The sequence below is a fragment of the Paralichthys olivaceus genome, chromosome 23 (assembly GCF_024713975.1).
Source record: "Paralichthys olivaceus isolate ysfri-2021 chromosome 23, ASM2471397v2, whole genome shotgun sequence".
Lineage (NCBI taxonomy): Eukaryota > Metazoa > Chordata > Actinopteri > Pleuronectiformes > Paralichthyidae > Paralichthys > Paralichthys olivaceus.
Window position 1 is genome coordinate 14571017 of NC_091115.1, and position 20238 is coordinate 14591254.

General features: G+C 41.5%; 1 long non-coding RNA gene across 1 annotated transcript; it reads left to right on the forward strand.

The window, feature by feature from the left end:
• LOC138406736 (uncharacterized) lies at positions 1 to 19684 on the forward strand. Its single transcript, XR_011240078.1, has 3 exons — positions 1 to 320; positions 698 to 755; positions 18467 to 19684. It is a non-coding gene; the product is annotated as an uncharacterized lncRNA (long non-coding RNA).
• The last annotated feature ends 554 nt before the right edge of the window (positions 19685 to 20238 follow it).

A 20238-nucleotide genomic window follows, 5' to 3' on the forward strand; every position in this document is an offset into this window, starting at 1 on the left:
GAGCAGCCGTCTTGGATAAGAAGGTGTTGGCCCTCAGTACTGGTGAAAACTAGGTTTCCTTTCCTTTTACTTCCTGTGTCTTATTATTGGTCACTTCACTTCCTTGTTTCCCGCCTCTTCAATCACCTGCACCTGTCCTCAACTCTTTCGCTTCCTGTGTGCAGCCATTTTTTCCCCCCCTCGTGTTTCAGCTTCGCTCACACGATCCCAGTTTGTTCTTCTGCCCTTTTGAGGTGTATTTGTGGAGTTTGGGATTTTCAATTTGCCCACCTGCCTCCCAGTGTGTTGTGGACAGAGCTCGACACATTCCCTCTCTGCAGGTAACAACGTCGTCGCAGCATTACGACTGTTCTTATCCACGTGATTATTCAAATGTTTTCGATATGTATAAGGAGTAGAATCCCCACAGAGCGAAGACTGAGACGTGCTGCCCTCTTTACTCTCATCTCTCCGACATTTTTCTTCAATGTATGATGCTGTATATTGCTCGGTTTGTGACCACAGCTTTTCATGTCCACTATATAGGGCAGAAACATTTTGATAGCATAACAAGGCAAATTCACTATATGGAGATTAGTGAGTGCTTTCGGACACTTCCTGCTCAGTCCTCACCTGTCTTCAGTGTAACAAATGCTACAAAGCTACGTGACCATTCTCTTGTTTTGTTTTAACTCTTTATCTTTGCCGCTCCTCTCAGATCCCATCTGCTCCTCCTGGTCTGAACGTGGATCCGAGCGGCTGCTGGTTTTCATCAGGTAAGAAAAGAGTTGAAGTGCAGTTCTGCATCCGTCTGAAAACTTCTTTGACATTATTGGACGTATGAATATTGCAGTGTTCCGTCCTTGCAGAAGTAGTGTCCACGGTCATGAAATGTTAAAAACACAGAGCTTAGTGCAAGTTTGGCCACATCGGTACTTTATTATTCAAAAACCATAAGTTAGCAGAAAATCTATGCAAATCTATTTTGTGCATTTGGAGTGTTCATATGTCGGACTTTCAGAGGCAGACTGTGAGAAGTGTGGTTTCTTGGTGTTTCATGTCTGAGAAGCTCAAATACTGTCTGAAGGAAGTGGTCCTGTCAGGAATCATGCAGACCCTTCAAGGAGCAGCTTTATGAAAGAAAGTGGTGCCATAGCTTTGCAACTTAATGTCTTAAAACCTCATTATATAAGTCTTTGTGTCTGTTCCATAGACTAGATGGATGACATTGCAAAGTGTCTTGATCGCCCCCTGGTGGCTGCAGTACACATCATACACTCCATGTCCTCCATGTTAGTAGATGCATGGATCAAACTAAAAAGTCAAAATACAGGTCAAATACATTTTTCTCAAAGATGATTTTCATTGGGGGTGGTTCTTAGATTCATAAATGTTCAGCTGATCATTTTTCAGTACGTTTGGTTTTAATGGGATGAAAGGTCTTGATTGTGAGCTGAGATGACCCGTGATTGGTGGAGAGCTCGTATTGGCAGGACCTGGTTACCACGTCTCCCTGATCCCCCGATCACCGCTGTGCAGACTCTGGCTCTAAATGATGTTTTCAGCACAAGATGGCAGCGTTTGTATCCTGCATATTTTGGCTTGATTTCTGGATAGTGGGAGGAAGTAGAGATATATTTATATACGCTCTATGTGTTGTACATACTGCAGCACCCAGGAGAGGAATCACAGTTTTCAGTCGATGTTTACTGACATTGATTTTCTGCACTTTTCCCGACCAGTAGATAAAAATCAGCCCATCCAGCTCGAGGAAAATGTTTTTTCCAGCGTCTCTGTGGCTGAAAAGCAATTTTTGTCCTAAGAAATTAATGAAAACATGACACATACTCATGAATCTGAGTCTGTCTAGTGTTCATAAAGGCAAAGATGTTAAAATATTACACTGGCGAGTAAACGTCAGAGTCCTTTATCCCTCCGCCATCCCTCCATGTTTTTATCTGTGCAAAATACTTCAAGGACACATTGACAAGGTCATCAAAAAAGAGTCAACTGACAGTTAGTCTGTGATGTTTGAATCAACTCTGTGTTATTGACATCAGCGCAAAACAAGTACCATTGTCAAACAATGTCAAATTTAAGCTGTTAACTATCCCCCCCTCACAACCCTCCTCTTCCTCCAATCACAGTCTCTCCCTCTTCATCCCAAAAAATTACATTTGGTTCATCCTGATGCTGAATGGGAGGGATGTCGCTGTTGCTAGGAGACATCCTCCTCATGACTGGCTGGCTTTCCTTCAAGGCTATAGAGAGGAGTCAGGGAGGAGGGAGTGAGGATGTAAAGCAGGAGGTTTGCAAGTAAAGGAGAGAAAGAAAGTGAACAAGTATATCAGAGGAAAGATATAGGGCGAGGGAGATGGGAGAAGGAATGAAGGAATGGGATAGGAAGACAGAAAGGAAGGAGGTGGATCAAAGAAGCACAGGGAGGAAATAGGGCATGGGGAAGGAAAAATGAAAAGAAAGTAAAGGAGGAATCGAGGGAGGTAAAATGATAAATGATCAGAGGGAGTACGGAGTGAGGGAAGTGAAGGAGACTTGGAAACTTGGAAGAAAGAAAGAAAGTGAGAAGAGAGAGAGACGGACAGACAGCTATGGTGGAGGAGACGGGAAACACCTTATGTTTTGTCAGTCCTTATGTAATCTGCTTTCCACTGTGTGCTGTCATCGTCCTTCTCCACAGGCCTGTACTCAGACTCCGCCTCCCCTGGCATCGTCCTGGCAACAGGCCGTCAGAATGATGTTTCCTGGCGTGACTCAACTATAATACTTTGCATGAGTGGACGTGCATGTAGCACTAATTTATTGAATAAAAGGTTGGCATGTTAGATTCAGATAAGTGCATGGTCATAGTGCACACACACACACACGCTTTTATTCACCCAAACATTTTATTTATTTATTAGAATGGGCTTATTAATAATTACAGTAGCTCTACAGTAGCTGGTGGTCGAGGTGCACGAGTTCGTCTTTGCTTGTGGTTTGGACCAATCGCTGTTCAGGCTCAGTTTAGATGCTGCCACAGCATCTGTGATATCAGACGTGGAGAGAATTTCTCCTCCCGAAGAGGAGCAGGGAAAAGCACTGAAGACTTTGTATCGGTGGAAAAGATGTTTTCACTACTTCATACTGGTGTCAACCGCGATTATATAAAGACAAGTAAGGCAAAACATCTGGATTGCCTCCCGTTGGCCGGCTGCAATATAGATAACGAACCCTGCCTCCTCCATGTTAGTAGATGGGACGTGGACCAAAGTAAAAGTGTACTATATTATATATAGTTTTGAAAGTGTAGCTCTCATAAAAATACAGTTAATGGCTTTTATTAAAATATTAACCTTAAAATAAAAGTATTTATCCATAGATTGATTCATTTACTGCATTATTCAAACACACAAGCAACTTTTCCTGCCAGACTTTTACAGTGTATGGCAACATGAGGGAAGATACTGTATAAATCAAGTTATTTCAGATCAAGACATTTTAGAAGATATAAATTTCAGGTTGCATTTGAAGTCAGTAGCTTTGATTCATTGGGTCTTTACCATTGAAGCTTCAAATGTTTGTATCTCGGCTCATAATTTGTCGGCCAGTGAATCAGTCAGTTCAAAGCCAATGTCAACACTCAAAATGAAACAGGCCAGACAGCTGTGCTTAAAGAGCGGCGGACGTCCGGTGCAGCCACCAGAGGGTGTGTTGCGTCTCCAGAGAGCCCTCTCCCCACTCCGGCAGCTGTATTTGCTGGCAGGCTTAAATGAGTTAACAGACATAAAATGAGGTAATCCGCAGTGCTTGCAGTGCAGCGGGGTTGGTGAGGTTGTGCTGGGTGCTGGCTCAGCGTTGTGTTTATCCCCCTGTGGAATCGACAGAGCATAAAAGAACTGCTGCAGCGAGCCGCTCTCATTCACAGCCGGATTAGTGCAGCATTTACTCGTCTTTTTATTATCTTTTTCTTTTTCTGCTCCTGACAACACAGACATGAACGCACTATCAAGTGACCTATAGCTGACTCTCAGGGTAATGCTGTCCATATGATCAGCTCTTTACACTTCATCCCTCGCTCTCCTCCTGCTTCCTAACATCTGGGTCAGAGATAAGGAAAGTGTGACATGTAATTGAAGCGGCGCCGGCGAAGTGCATTACAAAAGAGCATGAGCCTGTTCATGATCATTTTCTGTCGAGATTCTCTTTGCTCTCGGTTATTGGACATCAGACGCTGAGTGATCTTTAGGTTAATTACATAGATTTCACAACACCCCCCCCCCCCCCGTCTCTTCCTATAAATGCCATGGAGATTGATTTCTTTCTCTTTTTTTTTTACCTCTGCCCAGGTTGGCAGAGCTGCAGCTATTTATAGAAAGAGGAATTGCTTTGGGGAACCCCTCTAAGTGCAGCTGCCTCTGCCTCTCCCTTCTCTCTGCACACAACACCTCAAATGCAGATGTGCTCAGGGTAATTCCTTCCTGGGGTTTTTGTGGGTTTATTTCATCCTCGTGATTGTCAGACTAGAATCATATGAAAATGTCGATTTCTGTTTAAAAGCCTGAAAAATAGAATCAAATAGAGCTTCTGGCATATTGCTGCGGGAAATATGAGTTTAAGTATATCAGTTTGTGGAAACATATATATTGCCTGATCTGTTCATAAGCACAGATGATTATTTATCCTTTACAAGTGACAGTTTGATCCGACGTTAGCTGACGAGCCTTTGTGATGTTCAGACATTCACACATAGCACAAGACTGTAGGTCCCACGGGAGCTGCTGAGGAGCTCTGACATAAAAAAAAATCTGTCATTCACTGCTGGAAACTGCAAAAAGGCCTCCTAAGGACACCATGAATGCACCAGCATTTCATTCACATGCAAGTGTGAACAATTAAACACAGAGGATGATGGTGGATTCGACTATTTTCAAACAGTGTGTGGTTGTATTTTCCCCTATTGACAAAAAAACAACTTATTTACAACTAAATGAAAAAGTTATTCCGAAATGCAACGTTCTGCTAAGTAATGTAACTTACTATCTGATTTATCTGAGTAGATGTGAATTTTCAAGTTGTTTGCTTGCATGGATCTTGTGATGACACGGTTTTGCAAAGGTTTTTCCATCAACTCCTAAAAGTTTTATTATATACAAAGTATTATTTCTGTTTGTCAGTACAATCTACCTCATGGTGGCACTTTGAGAAAAATCATCAGTAGTAATCCTAAATTTCATTAATTTCTGTCAATTAGTTCACAAACATGGGTTGTGCTTAATCAAAGGTCTTGATATCACTAAAACCAGTGGTAGGGATTATTCTCTATGGATACTGAATGTCTGTACAAACCTTTGTGGAAATCCATCAAGTAAATGTTGAGAAATGTCACTGAATAAATCACATTTTCACCAGTTACTGGTGGTTGGTCAACAAGTCAGTGGTTCCTCAGGATTCATCTTCTGGGGATCATGAATGTCTGCACTAAATCAAGTCAAACCAGCCAATAGGTTGGTTTTATTTTCACACCTTTCTATCTGGACCATAGTTGGGGACGGACCACCGTTTTCATTCCTATAACCATTGAAATATTCTCCATTGATTAAGTCTTAGTGGTTTTTTGGATTGAGAATCATTAGTTCCCAGTGTGACCCACGGTCTGTTGGTTTTAAAATCTGCCTTTCTCCTCCTGATCCAGAAGCATCACCAAAGACGAATTCTTTGCATGCATTGTCCCTCTCTGTCTCGTTAATAGACTTCCAGCTCCTGTCTCGGGTTTCTCTCATTTAACTTTGCATCGCCATATAAAACAAAAGCCGATCTCGAGGTGGCGCAGCAGATGAGATCATCAACACAGCACAGTTTGTTCCGATTGAGTTTCCCCTCTGCAGCGTTTTAACAGAGGCAACGATTACTGTGGGTGTGCAAGTCCATTTAGCCAGAACACTGTTTATCTTATGTTGTGACCTCTGACCTCTGAAGGATGTTGTGCGAGGACGGATTGAGATTCTGTCAGGAGAGCTGCGTCTTTTTGCACCGTCACTCTCCACCTTTGAAAATGAAAACCATTACCCAGCATATCAGAATAAATCCGTGGCTCTGCTCAGATGAAGTCCTGCTCTGTCAGCCTCATCTGTTTTCTCCTCTTCTTCCAGTTGACATCAGCAGGTGATGGATTTTCAAGCGTGTCTGTACTTTCTCGAAAAGAATGTCAGGATATTTGCCAGCCCAGGAGTAGACCACAGACGTAAAAACAAACATGATGCAGACATCACTCTAGAAACATGGCCACAGTGTTCGTGTTATTTAAAGAGGCCTTCTGGGAGCTTTTGCTGTTTCTGAACAACATGAACGTGGAGGTGTGGAAGTTAGCTTTGGGTTTCTTGACCTAACAAACAAAATAAATTGAAGTGCAACTTTATCCTTACGTGTTGGGATGGAAATTCAAAAACACACACACACAATATACCAATTATTTTGCTCTTATTATTCAGTGGTGTCTGTCTCAGCCAGTGGTTAAAAAAATGTCCCCCATCCTTTCCCGTCCCCGAGCTAGTCCCACTGCAAAAGTTATGTGATCAACTATTTCACCATGGTCACAGGCATTATACAGATTTTACTGTTTGTTATGAGGATGTGGCTTTTGATTACCATACAGACTAAATAAATGGTGGGCTGTTATCAGTTGTGTAATGGATGCTCTATACAGAGCAAGAGATATCTGGGGAAAAAGAAAGTATTGTGCGCTGCAGGAAATCGTGAAGATCTGTGTTAAACATCTTTGGTGATATCAGAAAAGAAAGTACAACTGTCAAAGTGGAGAGTTCCTAAAACACAACTTTTTGAAAAATGGCCCCTCAGCTGGATGATTGGTTGATGATGTGGTGGGTCAAGAGTTTTTTTTTCAGCGTAGATTTGAAAACTAGTGCAGCTTTCCAGATTCCCACTCACGAGTGGTCGCTGGTGGTGGAGAGACACCCACCTTGGATAAGAGGGTCTTAATCTTTTCAAATATATATAAATATCACACCGTAAACAGTTGACATACGTGAGCATTGTCTTTCTTATGCCTGTAGTCTCAGGCTGCATCGAGGGGGGGGGGGGGGGGGGGGGGGGCAGGCTGCTATAAATAGACCAATCACTTTCACATCAGTGGTGAAAACTGATCCCTTTTGTGTTCCAGATGACATATCTTTCTCACTTTGTGATTTTGCTTTGTGATAAAAAATAATTTTCTGTCTCGCCTGCACAGATCTCACCTCCTCCATCATCTCTTATTATTCCACAAATAATCTAAACCTGCCTCAAAAAGAAAACGGCTTGCTGATGGAAAGGTCAGCATGTTTTTCTCACATTCATCCCTTTTTATTTCTCCACCGAAGCCTTCAGAGAAGTGTCATTTGGTCACAGATCTAAAGATCTCTACTTGTTCCCATCAAATCCCCATTGTGTCCTTTCACATCTCTCTGCTGCTGCCAACTCTGTGGCCACTAATGAACTCCCCAGATTGTCCCTGAGCCGTCACCGTCCCCCTCCTGCACTCACAGCCGGCTATGATTTCTCCCACTTCGCCTCGGTGTGCGACTGCTGCCTGACTCCTAACAGCTCTATTTGCATTCGCTGTCACTGAGACTGATGGCTGAAACAACAGAGGAGAAGGAGAAGTGGTGGTGGTGGAAGAGGAAGAAGGGGAGTAGCGTTCAAAAGAAAGCCAGGCGATGACTCAGAGATTTTTGAAGCGCTGCCTCCTCTGGTTGCCAGCCTGCTCGTCTGTTTGGCCGACAATCTGCTGACTCCTCATCGCCTTATCAGACACCTCTGTTGGTCTCTGCTCGCTCTGGTTACGCTCCGTCCTGACCCAGACACAAAAATAACATGTCTCAAGCATCTGCATTTAGGCCGGTTTAGAAGTGAACTTATATAATCACAAAGATATTTTTTATACTGTATGTTTATCATAAACTGAAAAATCACTTTAGTCTTGCCGCCAAAAAAGGAGGCATAAGCTTCGACTGCAACAAGTGACAACTTGGTGTTAAATTTGAAGTTTTTGATATTTATAAGAAAATATACATTAGTGGTAAAACCATCTCAATGCATCTCTTCAATCCGGAAGTCTGTCATTTTACAAGAAGGGCTGACGACCTGTCAGGCTGCACAAATGATGAATAACTGTTTTTTGATTCTTCAGATCAAGACATGTTAGATTCTGGCTCCATGGAACTTTTACTGGAGTGAAATTATCCATTTCTACTTTGCTTTTACTAAAATCTAAATCAATATATATTTTTTCAACAGGAATTACTTTTTAAGTAGTTTGTGTGTCTTGGTGGCTACATTCAGAATCACTGTCTCATGACAGTGGATCTCCAGTGGTTTAGTGTAACTCCTTTAATGTTTTGGAACTCAGACAGATTTTTAAAAAGAAATAGAGATGATGTCTTGCTCCAAAATCACTGTATTCTACATTTCCCAGAATGCACTCAACCACATTTTTGTTTGTAACACAGGCTCTGTCATTAACGTGGAGCTGCCAAAACTAAATAACCCTGACATTATAAGTCTTATTTTATCTTAATTGTATATGTCTCGCTTGAAACAAATTGTGAAATGTGGGCAGCTGTGGCACAGGAGGTAGAACGGGTCCGCTTCTGATTAAAAGGTCAGAGTTTTGATTTCTGGTTCCACCAGTCTGCATATCAAAGTGTCTTTTGAAAGGATAATTAACCGCTTTTTGTAGTCTTTGCCATTATTGCCCTAAAATGTGTGAATTCAATCTATAAATGATAGAAAAGCGCTATATATATATGAACTTGTAGAAGCTCTGTGGGTGAATGTGACTTGAAATACTTGCAATTGATCATTTCTGTTGAGAGGAAGCCAAGTCCCTGCTCGCTCACTTTGAAAACACGTAGGCGATGTTGCATGGTGTTTTTAGTGTTTGTTTTGTTTAGTCTCCTTTTTAGAGATGTGACATATTTACACACATTTTTGGTGTGTCTGTACACAGACATACACACATTTACCTCAGGCTGCATGGTCACTAATAGAGTAATGCTCCCCGCAACGCTTTTTTGGTTTCTCACCAAGCCGACAACCTGTGAAAGCAGGATATGGTGTGATTCTCAGCTCGGTGCCGAGTTGTCTCCGTCCGTCGCAGGTGTCTGTTTACTGAGAGCCCCGAGGCAGAATCTGTGGCGATACCTGGCAGCTCCCAGGTGTAGGAGTTAATCTGAAGCATGGTGCTGCTGAAAAAGAGAAAAATGTGATCAGGTTTTTGCCATCGAACTTTCCTTGATGAGAGTATGAAAAGAAGAGATATGTGAGATGTTCAGGTGAGATTTGAAGACGTTGTAAAAACTGGCCATGAACACCCATGACTTTGAACTCTCAAACCGGTTTAATTCATATTCAGTGGTGTGTCACTTGTCTGTTTATTGCAGGAGACACTGGTTCAGTCTTTTTGCAGAAGCAGCTTGAGAAACTTGAACTATAACTGCAATTACCCCCAAGGGACGACATTATCATAGACTATATGTTTACATGGACACAATAATAACTCAATTAAGACAATCATGTGAATAATAAGCCGCCATGTAAACAGGGCCATACTCGGAATAAGCAATAATCCAATTAAGACATCAAACCTTTGTGGCATTATGTGTATGTTTTAATTGTGTGGGTGGCTGTGGCTCATGATATAGAGCGGGTCGTCCAATAACCAAAAAGGTCGCTGGTTTGGTCCCCAATTCCTTAAGACTGGATTCCAAAGAGGGCAAGATACTGATCCCCAAATCCCCCCTGATGCCGTATTGATAGTAATGTGATAAACTATTATACTGTAAAAAAAATATATATAAATACAGTCAATTTTTCCAATTGCATTACAGTATCCTGTTGGAGTATTTACAGTATTTTGCGATATCAACATTTACGGCAGTCATCAACTGCTTGATGTCATAAACAGGCCATGCTCTAACACCTAAACAGGGATATTCTATTTGCAACTTATGTGAACATCAAAATCTAAATGTCTTATTCAGGATAAGGTCAATAGCTAGTTAAGTCATAGCGTTGAGTCATAGACTACACCTCATACGGCCAGTTTAAGTTTAGTTAGGGGGACAATGAAAATGTTTCCGGGTAAACGTAAAAAAAAAAAAAAAGTAAAACTAATTCCCCTTCATGGAAAAAAGGTAGAGCAGCAAATGCAGCAGAAAAATAGTGGGGCAGAGACACGGTCTGTCGGGAAGAGATAAAAAGAAATTGGACGAGGACATTAATGTGTTTTATGTTACAGACGGATAAACAGATGTGATGTAAGATGCAGAAATCTCCATCATTGCCGACGGAGCGCTGCAAGCTAACAATCAATGGCAGGATGACTCAGTGAGAGTGGAAGAAGGCCACGCAGGAGGTAAGGTCAACAGAGGACGCCGCTGAGAGCTTTTGGACTCGTTATTACTGAAGCTCCAGATACTGCCGTGGCCCCGACAGGATACGACAGTCAGGACTCAGGGAGAAACAGGAAGTGGATGGTGGAGAGAGCATCGGTAAATATGGGTAGATACAGTAGAGCGAGGTCACCAGCACTAATTTTGACATTTGTAAAGAAAGAACAAAGCCTCGCGAGCACCAGCTCTGAAGGACAGAAACATAAGAAAAACTGGTGAAGTGTTTTGAAATAGAAGGCTCTATTTTTAGTGCAGTGGGTGATGCACAGCTAAAAATCCCTGTGTAGCAGATGAATATGTGGGTGCTTGGCTGACGGAAGTCTTCTGTTATATTGATTTAATGGTGCTGTATTCTTTAAATGTGTACCCAATGTGTATGAACAGACTAATCGGATATTAACCATCGGATTATACTTAAGTCAGTGTTCACATATTTACTGTTCGGTGCCTTTGCCTTTTAACATAGACTTTACTTTAATTATTCATGTGTTATTTATAATACATTGTAAGGTGTCCTTGGGTGTCTAATAAGGTGCAGAGAAATATATAAATATATCTTCTATACTATTTTCTTTTGGTTTTGATCCAGACGTGACAATATCAGTTCTTTTCAAAGGAAGCCTCAACCCTGGTTGGGAAGGGGTCATGAAGCAGAGCTGGGTGGCACGTGTTGACCCATGCAGACGGATCACCGACATGAGTTCTAACCGTCATCACTGTGTCAGATTGAGTGGGGCATTAGTCAGTGCACTGTAATATCTTACAGAACGTCATTAGCGTAGCAACGGATAAATATATATGTCCTCTCAGGTGCTATTACTATTCATGTGACATTTTTCATACAAGAAAAGGCCTCGGTGGGCAGTTGTGCCATCTGTGTGAAAACAGTGACTCATTTTTCCCACTTTGATACTGACGGATCATTATCATTGCCTCTTTTACATAACTTTTATTGTTTATTGTGCGCGTCATTCCGTTTTTTTTAATTTAGAAATCACACGTTCCTATCTATTTTTTTGTTTTGTGTAGAACTTCACGCAGGCTTGATGAATCATCCGGCAGTCTGCAGGTTTGCCATGTTCAGCACAGAGGCTGGACGTAGCGTGAGAGCTCGCTCTGAAGGCCAGAACCCGCCGACCACATGCCTGAGAGCAGCCGCTGACAATGACCTCGCTGTGCCCAATCCAGCCTATGTGGCACTTTTCATTGAACCTGAGGATTAGAGGCCAGTTGTTCCTCGTCTCCTCAGAGGCCCAGCCCGCTCTCCCTGTGGGTTATTAATCACGCAGCGACAGTCACACAACGTCAGTGCAGGTACAACTTTCTGCCTGGATGAACAGTTGTGAACGTTAAGAAAGGTTTATATAGATTTGACAAGACTAATCTAAAGCTATGCCGCTCTGTTCATATCATGTTGTCTACACTGTAAATATAATTTGGAAAAGGTCACATAGAGTCTGAGATGTAATTCTGGAGAATGGGAATGATCTGGCATCTAAAATAAATAAATTACATCAACAAAATGGCTCCAGACTTTTACACCAACATTAACTGTCAGTCTACACAATAATTGATTTGAGGAAAAGCAACAAACTCCTTATTTTCGTCAACATCAGTGAAAATGGAAATTCTTGCAATGTTAAAGAAAAACGTTTTAATGGATCCATCCCTATGTTCGGATATACTGGACATCAAAATTCTACGGGTTCCCTCTGGGCCCAATTTCCCATCCTTCCACCAAGTTCAGTGGAAATCTGTTCAGTAGTTTTTTGCATGATAAAAAAATGAACCAACCGTCAAAACAAACAAAAGGGTGCAGGATAGCAGTGAAATTATTAACCCCCCTCGATGGAGATAATCAAGAGTCATCTTGTAGGGACCCTGAAAATCTGAGGACTAATACATATATCACAAGCAGAGTTAAATATTCAGAAAGATGTAGTCAGCCTTCAAACTTTTCTCAGCTTTGTGTCCACTTTCTTGCAATGCTGACTCATCGACAGAGTCATAAATTGGAATTAGCCACAGTCAGGTAACAAAAAAAAGCCGCTCTTATTGTCTAAGAGTTATTATGTTTATGAATGGTTTCATGTGCCTGTGAAGCTGCTTATAGATGAGCCTGGCGCTCCACTGTTCACAGCTAATGGATTCACGAGTGGCTCTGTAAATAGGCCATGGCACACGAGCAGGCCAACGGCAGCAGCCAGGCCATGAATAATGCATGGGGGTAAATTCAAAAATGACTTCCGGCTTCGCGGAGGCTTCACTGAAAGTCTGCTTTTCGAGGAAGTCAGAGGCACAAACTCTGCAGGGATTTCGGTTTTGAGTTGAGATTTAGGATTTGGGTTCAGCCCAGTCATCAAAGCGCTTTTTGATGCAGTTTGTGCAACATGCCTCCCTACTGTCTATCAACAAATATATCTTGGCTTCATTTCACTCTTGTTCTTTATGTGAACTGATGTGTGAGAGCCGTAGGGAGCGACAGTCATCTGGACACTGAACCTCCAAAGCTTTTTTTAATCCTCTCTAAATACGTGTGACCTTTTTTCGGTACAACTCCACAGTGCCGATACATTTTGTGCATCACATTCGATTCATTTTCCTTTCCTTGTCATTTAACAGATCTGAACTAGTTGTATGATGTTTTATCACATTCCGTTCTTGATATCTCAACTCAAAACGGTTGTATGGAGTCAAGGAGTCATCGCTTCTACATTTCAAATAGTATTTTCCTTCATTTCAGAAACATCATCAACTTGTGTCACAGATTAATGTGAGCAGAATCTGAGCGTTACAGGAACGATGGTGGTTAGCAGGCAAGTGGGCCTGTTATTCCAGTGCCCAGCGATTGTGGCGACACATTGTAGTGACAGTGGTGAATAGGATTACAGAGCTGGCACAAACTCGAGCTGTGGAAGAGAGGTCTTTTAATTTCACTGTGGTGCTATTTTTAAAGCACAGTCAAACCTGCCCACAGAGAGACAGAGGGAAGGCTTTTACTCTTTATTTTATAGTAATGACAATGAAGGATTGAACTTTGTACACTTACTTCATCTTTCTCCATTACCAGCATTTGATATTTCTATTTGCAACTAGGGTCTTTTTGTCTTTTTTTTTTGATAATTCAGTCTTTCCTTTTTTTAATCTTGCTTTGGCAGTTGGGCGCTGCTGGAATAATCACTTTTCCTGTAGGATTCCCCGCGATTGATTGAGTTATTGATGGCCAGTACTGTCCAGTGGTTGCGGGTTGCAGGTGATCTGCTTCTCCAAATATGGTGTCACATAACTATAGCAATACTTTCATTTAGGATTTGAATACTTCTCCCACTGCTGTAATCTCAAGGTCCATTATTCTGAGTGAATTCAGATAGTTCTGTCACTAAAAAACAAAGTCTCAACAGCACATGTTCCAGAAAGTAAAAGCCTGAACCTCATTGAACACTCATCCTCTCTACATATGTCTGCGTGTGTGTGTTTCTAACTCTGATAACACCTGTCGGAGAGCTCACTGAAACAGGTGCTGTATATTTCATTTAGAGTCATTTTCAAGGAAAAAGGCTTTTAATTGTTGAGATTTAATTCTGGAGACACAGCTGAGGTTTCCTCTGAATTTGTTGTTGTACTATAAATAAATGATAGAGCGGAGCACGTCCCATGCTGCAGCAGTACATTCATGCCCCGCAAAGAATCACATAGAGAAGAAAACGTCAAAATCCCATGTCTACGATAACATTTTTACATATACACAGTAAAGGCGGTTTATCTAATTAAAACATGCCTTTAATGTGACAATTAGTCTTTCTGTAATTATTATTATTATTGTTCTTTAATATTCTTATTTATATTATTTATTGATGCGGTTTTAAGGCCCAAATCCAACATTTCCTTTTGGCTGCAATTCACAATCTCAGTTAATGCTGACTCAACCAGAGGAAATGTGTGTATCATTATCTAGTGGTAGTGACAGGTCAGTGCGATCATCCCAGTATCTAACTCTTGATGCTCCTGTCAGATCTCATTGCTCATCTTGTTTTAATCACCACCACAGTTGTTTTCGTGTAAATCCAACATTAGTTTTCCAATCACGCCTCAGGACGCGTGGATCAGTAACAATGTCTCTGCTGATTGAGAGAATTAGACTCGAGGGGCCACATCACCGGGAGCAAACACTGTGAGTGAGGCTGTGACTCAACATCAGGATAAAATCCAGAAGAAGATCACCGCCTGAAGCAGACAGACACAGACAGAGGGAGGAGGAGGTGTTGGGGGGGAAGAACACAGTCCCCCCTTCCTCCCTCCCACTCTCCTCCCCTCTGACCTTCTGTCAGCCTCTGGAGCCTTATTGCTTGTTATGCAACAGGGTTTTCTGTCCTGTGCCACAGTAAGTATTTATCAAGCCCCTTGTGTTGGCTCGGGACTGCAGGTGGTTGCCAGTTGCCTCTCCATCCTCCTTTTTCTCTCTCTCTCTCTCCTGGCAGGCTTGATCTTTTTTCCTCCCTTTTACAGCTCGTTTGCTCGAGGGGATACCCAGATGTCACAGCTCATCCTTCTAACCCAGGACACAGGCAGCTTTCAGATCTAACATTCTATGATAATGCAGATGTTGCATCATATTGTAAGCTCCTGCTGTCTGCGGAGTGACGTTCCACGGTCCTCCTTATTTAGAAAAAGGAAACAGGAGTGCAAACCTACATCAAACCAGGACAAGGCAGGAAATCAAACATGCAGTGATTCATAACAAAAATCCTCTCGGACAGATCAAACTGAAATTCCCATTGTGCTGTGTGGTGGCAGACAGGGAGTGTGCAGGCCAGGATCCAGTCTGTCAGGAGCCTGGTGGATCACACCCGACGACTTCTCAGCAGAGCTATTTACAGGAGGGCAGAGCAGTGAGAGGGTAAAAGACGTCGCCTGAGCTCTGTTTGTGGCTTCAGCAGCACAGGCTGAGTGTGAGCTGTCAAAACGTGAGAGGGCAAATGTTGCCTTGAAGGACAAATCCAGGAAGGAAACAGTGACATGTGAAAGATGTCGGTCACACCGGTGTGTCTGGGTCCTGATTGGCTCACAATGAGCTTGTAACATCCCAGGTCTGACCTGAGACCTGTAATCTCCAATAAAGCAGAACAACTTAAATGATCTTTAAAAAGTCCATGTTAAAGCCTCCTCTCATGTGTTTTTATTTATTTTACCTGAGCATCCCATGGACCAACTCCACTTGGTAGAAACTAATGTTCCACCATGTTAACTAATTACTGGCATAAATCTGCAGCTTCAACCTTAGAAGAGGTCGAATCCGCTAGAATAGGAAAGACATCTGTGGGTGATACAGGGTCTTTAAAGATTTCCTTGAATTCCTTCTATGTCTTTGTTAATGCTCAATACTGTTATTGTAAAGATTTTGCAATAAGGAAAGGAGAGAAATGAGGATAGTGATCAAATTAATACTTGCAGGAAATATTTAGTTTCTGAAACATCTCATTTGTTGGAATCCTCTTCACCTCCAGATAGGCATCAATCAAAAGTCTATGTACACATTGGAATTGTATGAAGTTGGTGCTAATTCAAACCAAACATTTCATAATGCAGCTGCTTCTTTTTAAAAGCATTTATCGGGGGACATATCAGCGTGGCTTTGATTGTGAAGCGGCCACAGGAATGCAGTTCTTGGGTCTTGGGTTCCAATAGTTTACAATAAAGTAAAGACATACTGCAGTGATTCAGTTTTGCATATGTCTGACTCATGATGGACAGTCTAAGAAAATGTGTCAGAAATGATGCAGCAGAACTAGAGAGATCATCTTTTTATCCCACGCTTTCTTCTTCCTTCTAAAAATCTGCTCCCTACATTCACCACTTCTCGTCTGCAGACAGTTGTGTATGTTTTGGTTTGTGGTAAAGAGAGAAAACTGGATGTTACGAGGTTTCAAAAATAATCCTGACTTAAGGTGTCTGAAGTCCATGTAATTCAAACACTGAACAAACTGCTTTTACATTTGTGGCACTTTAATTTTCTTTGAGTGTCAAGTTTGTCTTGAAGGTTTCCAAAAAGGTTTATTGTCTTCTTTTACAACATCCTTGAAATATTGGGCTGCCGCTGAGCTATCTTTAGCCCTGCAGCTAATATTAGTGGAAAAATTGAGGCACAGAGTTTTTTTCATCACCCTGCTAATGATCGTTGTTTGCAATGGGAAGGAGTGGAGAGACAAAACATCCACCTTCTAGTGAAGAGTTACAGGAAGCTGGTAGCTGCCATTAATATTTAAATTTGGCAGGTCAGTTGGTCATCTCTCCTTACAGCTTATAAAATTTGGCAGTTGGTGACGGTGCTGTTTATCCTGCAGAGCCCAACAACAGAAACTGTATGTAGTCCTAAATAATGACCTTTGACATTACATTACCTGAAAACATATTTTTCAGTTAATCTGTTTTACCTTTTTCAACTTTCTCTTATTGTGATTTTGTCCCTATTTTTTCAGTGGGTGGGGCTAAGCTGCAAAATTGCAATGTAATTTGCTTTTGAGGGCCAATCAGGATTTAACTAAATGTTTTTTTTAATGTCAAATTTCAACAAGCCACACCCACACCATCGTGTGCTTTTAAAGTTAGCTAAGTTTGCAGTGCACAAATGAAGGCTGCTGTTCCACCAACTTCAACAACATTGTAATATCTGAGAAGCTGTCTGGATAGATTGGTTTGAAAGTTTGTCAGACATTGATTGTCCCCAGAGGGTCCATCCATGTTTGTGGGGTTTTAATGAACTGTATCAAAAATTATGGAATTGATTGCGATGACAATTGGGATCAGACATTCATGCTCCCCTTAGGATGAATTGTAATGACTATGATGGTGCCATGAGTTTTCATCTTGTGCAATTGTCAAATTTAAGTGTTAACAAGCCCAAACACTAAAATTACATCAAGTACTTTCAGTGACTTTAGCTCCGAAGAGAGAATGAAGGTGTATTTTAATCACGTAAGAGAAGTCAGAGGGCTGTGAGCAGATTGTGAGCAGATGGGGGATAAATGTGACAAGAATTACCACTGCTAAATATTACAAGTGAGAAACAGTGCACTCATGCACACACACAAAAACACAGAGAGAGAGAGAGAGAGAGGGTAAACAAACATATTCAGCACTTGAAAGATGCTACTATGTACAACTGACCTGTGTGGATTGGTTAAGTGACGGCAATAACATGACTATGTGCTTCCCACAGTGATCTCTGTGGAGCCAGGTGTTATATCTGCCATTGAATGGAACATTTTCCAAGGTGGAATATTCACCTCCACACCCTCTGAAGCTGAATACGTTGCCTGGTTGTTCAAGAAGCACAACCAAGGTCTATTTGCATTTGATGGTCTCATTAAAAAGCCCATTAGAGAGCCTCACAGTGTGGTTGGGGGGCTCTGCTTGTGGCAATGTGCAGTTTACAGGCCGTGGGATGCGTTCCTGTGCTGCCCTGCCAGGTGAGCTTAAGAAATGTGGCATTTCTCCTTCTAATGGAGGCTCTGCCGTCACTTTTAAGAACAATGTTTAGCCTGAGATGCTATTATTAGACTTCAGTCCTGATACAATAGCAAATTTGAGCTGAGATAATGAGGTCATCCATCTCGTAAAAATTATACAACTATTTATTACCGCTTATTACTTTTATAGCTTTTTATAGCATTTTGTTGCTAAAGCAAAATTAAGTTTTCTCTCTTGTGCATTCACTTTTGAGGCAACTGACAAGTGCTTGTAAAACAACTTGTAAAACAACTTTCAGTTTAGTGCATGAGTGCAGAGATGAGCTAACACATGCTACATAATGCATTTAGAACAGAAAGGATTTTCTTATATGAAATGAATGAGCTTAATGCCAAGAACTCATTATCAGCTGCTGTGGTATTTCTGATGCACCACCAGTGGGATAGTGTGGAGGTGTGGGTGGAGGTAGATTGTTTTCATACATAAAAGAGACATGTCAGATGCTCAGCATTCACTGAGGAGATCTCCAATAACCAAGCGTCACCTCTTTTTTCTGGGTCATTGCTCTACAGGCTGCAGGGGGCTGCTGATTCATCCACCAGGGGCGAAGTTCACGGAGGCGTCGAAGTTCACGGAGGCGTCGAAGTGCACATCACAGCGCCGACATAAGTAACTCTGTCCCTCAGAATTAAAAACAGAAAAATTTTACTCTTTTATGATTTGATTCATAAGTTGTTGAGATCAAGTCAAGTAGGCATTTAGTTGTAAGCAAAAGTTTGGAATGTCAATGAAATCCTTAAAAATCTCATCTGAAATGCATTTAACTTTTTATTCGTGAACATAAAATACATAAAATAAATCAGTAACTGTGGCAGTTATGTCATGTTGGGCACCTTTCTACTCGTAAAACATTACATGTTCATTAACTAGGCCTTAACTGACTCATTTGGAGTCATAAAGCATGTGACGGATTGCCATTAGGAATCGTCTCTTCTGACCTCATGGTAATCGCCACAGGGGAAAAGTGAGCTAATGGATGCTTAATAAGCAGGTTATACCATAACAAAGGATCAAAGTCCGACTTGAAAATCCCGCTGTCTGAAATGCCAACTGTGAATGTCAAGACAGGAAAAGTTTCAGGTGAAACTGCAGCTCTGCAGGGCAGAAAGGTAAAGACAACGAGTGACTGCAAAGGAGGCAGCTTCATCTGACTCAGAAGGAGTGGTGCATCACCACCGTGGAGCTCTGACAGGGCCTACATGCCAATTAAACAGCAATGTTATGAGTCACAGAATCCAATGTGCATTTGAATTTATTTTATTTTATTCTAATAATTACACAATATATTTGTATATAGTTATTATTTGGCATGTGTAGTTCTCCTTTTACAGTATAGAATATGTGAGAGGTATTTGAGATCACAGAGGTTTTTGTTTGTCAGCGTCTCTGTTAATTTGTTTTAAAATCTACATGTTATGTGAAAGTGAATGTATCATATCTCTTTGTTTAATTTGTGTAGGGGCTCCACATATTTAAACATTGACCGGAGGATTTGATTTCATAATGACAATTGCCTCCAAAGACACAGATCTGTGGTCCGGCCTCTTCTCAAATAAATCACAACACAGACATTACAAGACCCCTTCGATTACACTGGTTTACATGATTACTCTTTTTGTGGTGTGTATAGTGTTTAAGTTCATAAAATAAAAAGTAGCTGTACTCACACAGGTGTCATTTTCCACTGACTATAGCACTGTAATAAATCATGAACAAAACCGACCAGTGTACATCTACAAAACAGACGTGAGCAGCTTTTACTGGACCTGGAAGACGATGCATCAGCCCAGATTTCACAGTAATTAAGCAGTATTTAGCTTTGATGGAACTGTGTGGGTCTGTTTGTGTGAAAGGAGCCGTGCTGAGAGTTAAAGCTCTATTCGGGAAGTTAGCTGACAAAAGAGCAAGTCGAGCATATTAAGAGAGCAGTTGTTTTGAGGTAATTGGGGAATAAATTTTAATTTGTTAAGTGGGCACCCGAGCTCATATTAATTGGACGGGCCTCTAAATGTGAACTGAAATGTCACGGCCCTCACCGAGCACGGTACTTCAGTCAGGACGTCTCATTCTAGAATCTATTGTTGCATTGTTCACGACAACACACATGGGCTATCAGGTTTTAAGTGTATAAATAGTTCCGCTTTGTTTGCACACAGTGACAGTGACCTGCGAGGAGGGGAAATGTACACCAGATTGATACTGCGAATGCATTCGAGTCCAAAATTAAAGTTTCACCATCCCCCTGCATTATTGACCGAGAAAGGACTGATTGCGACTGAGGGTA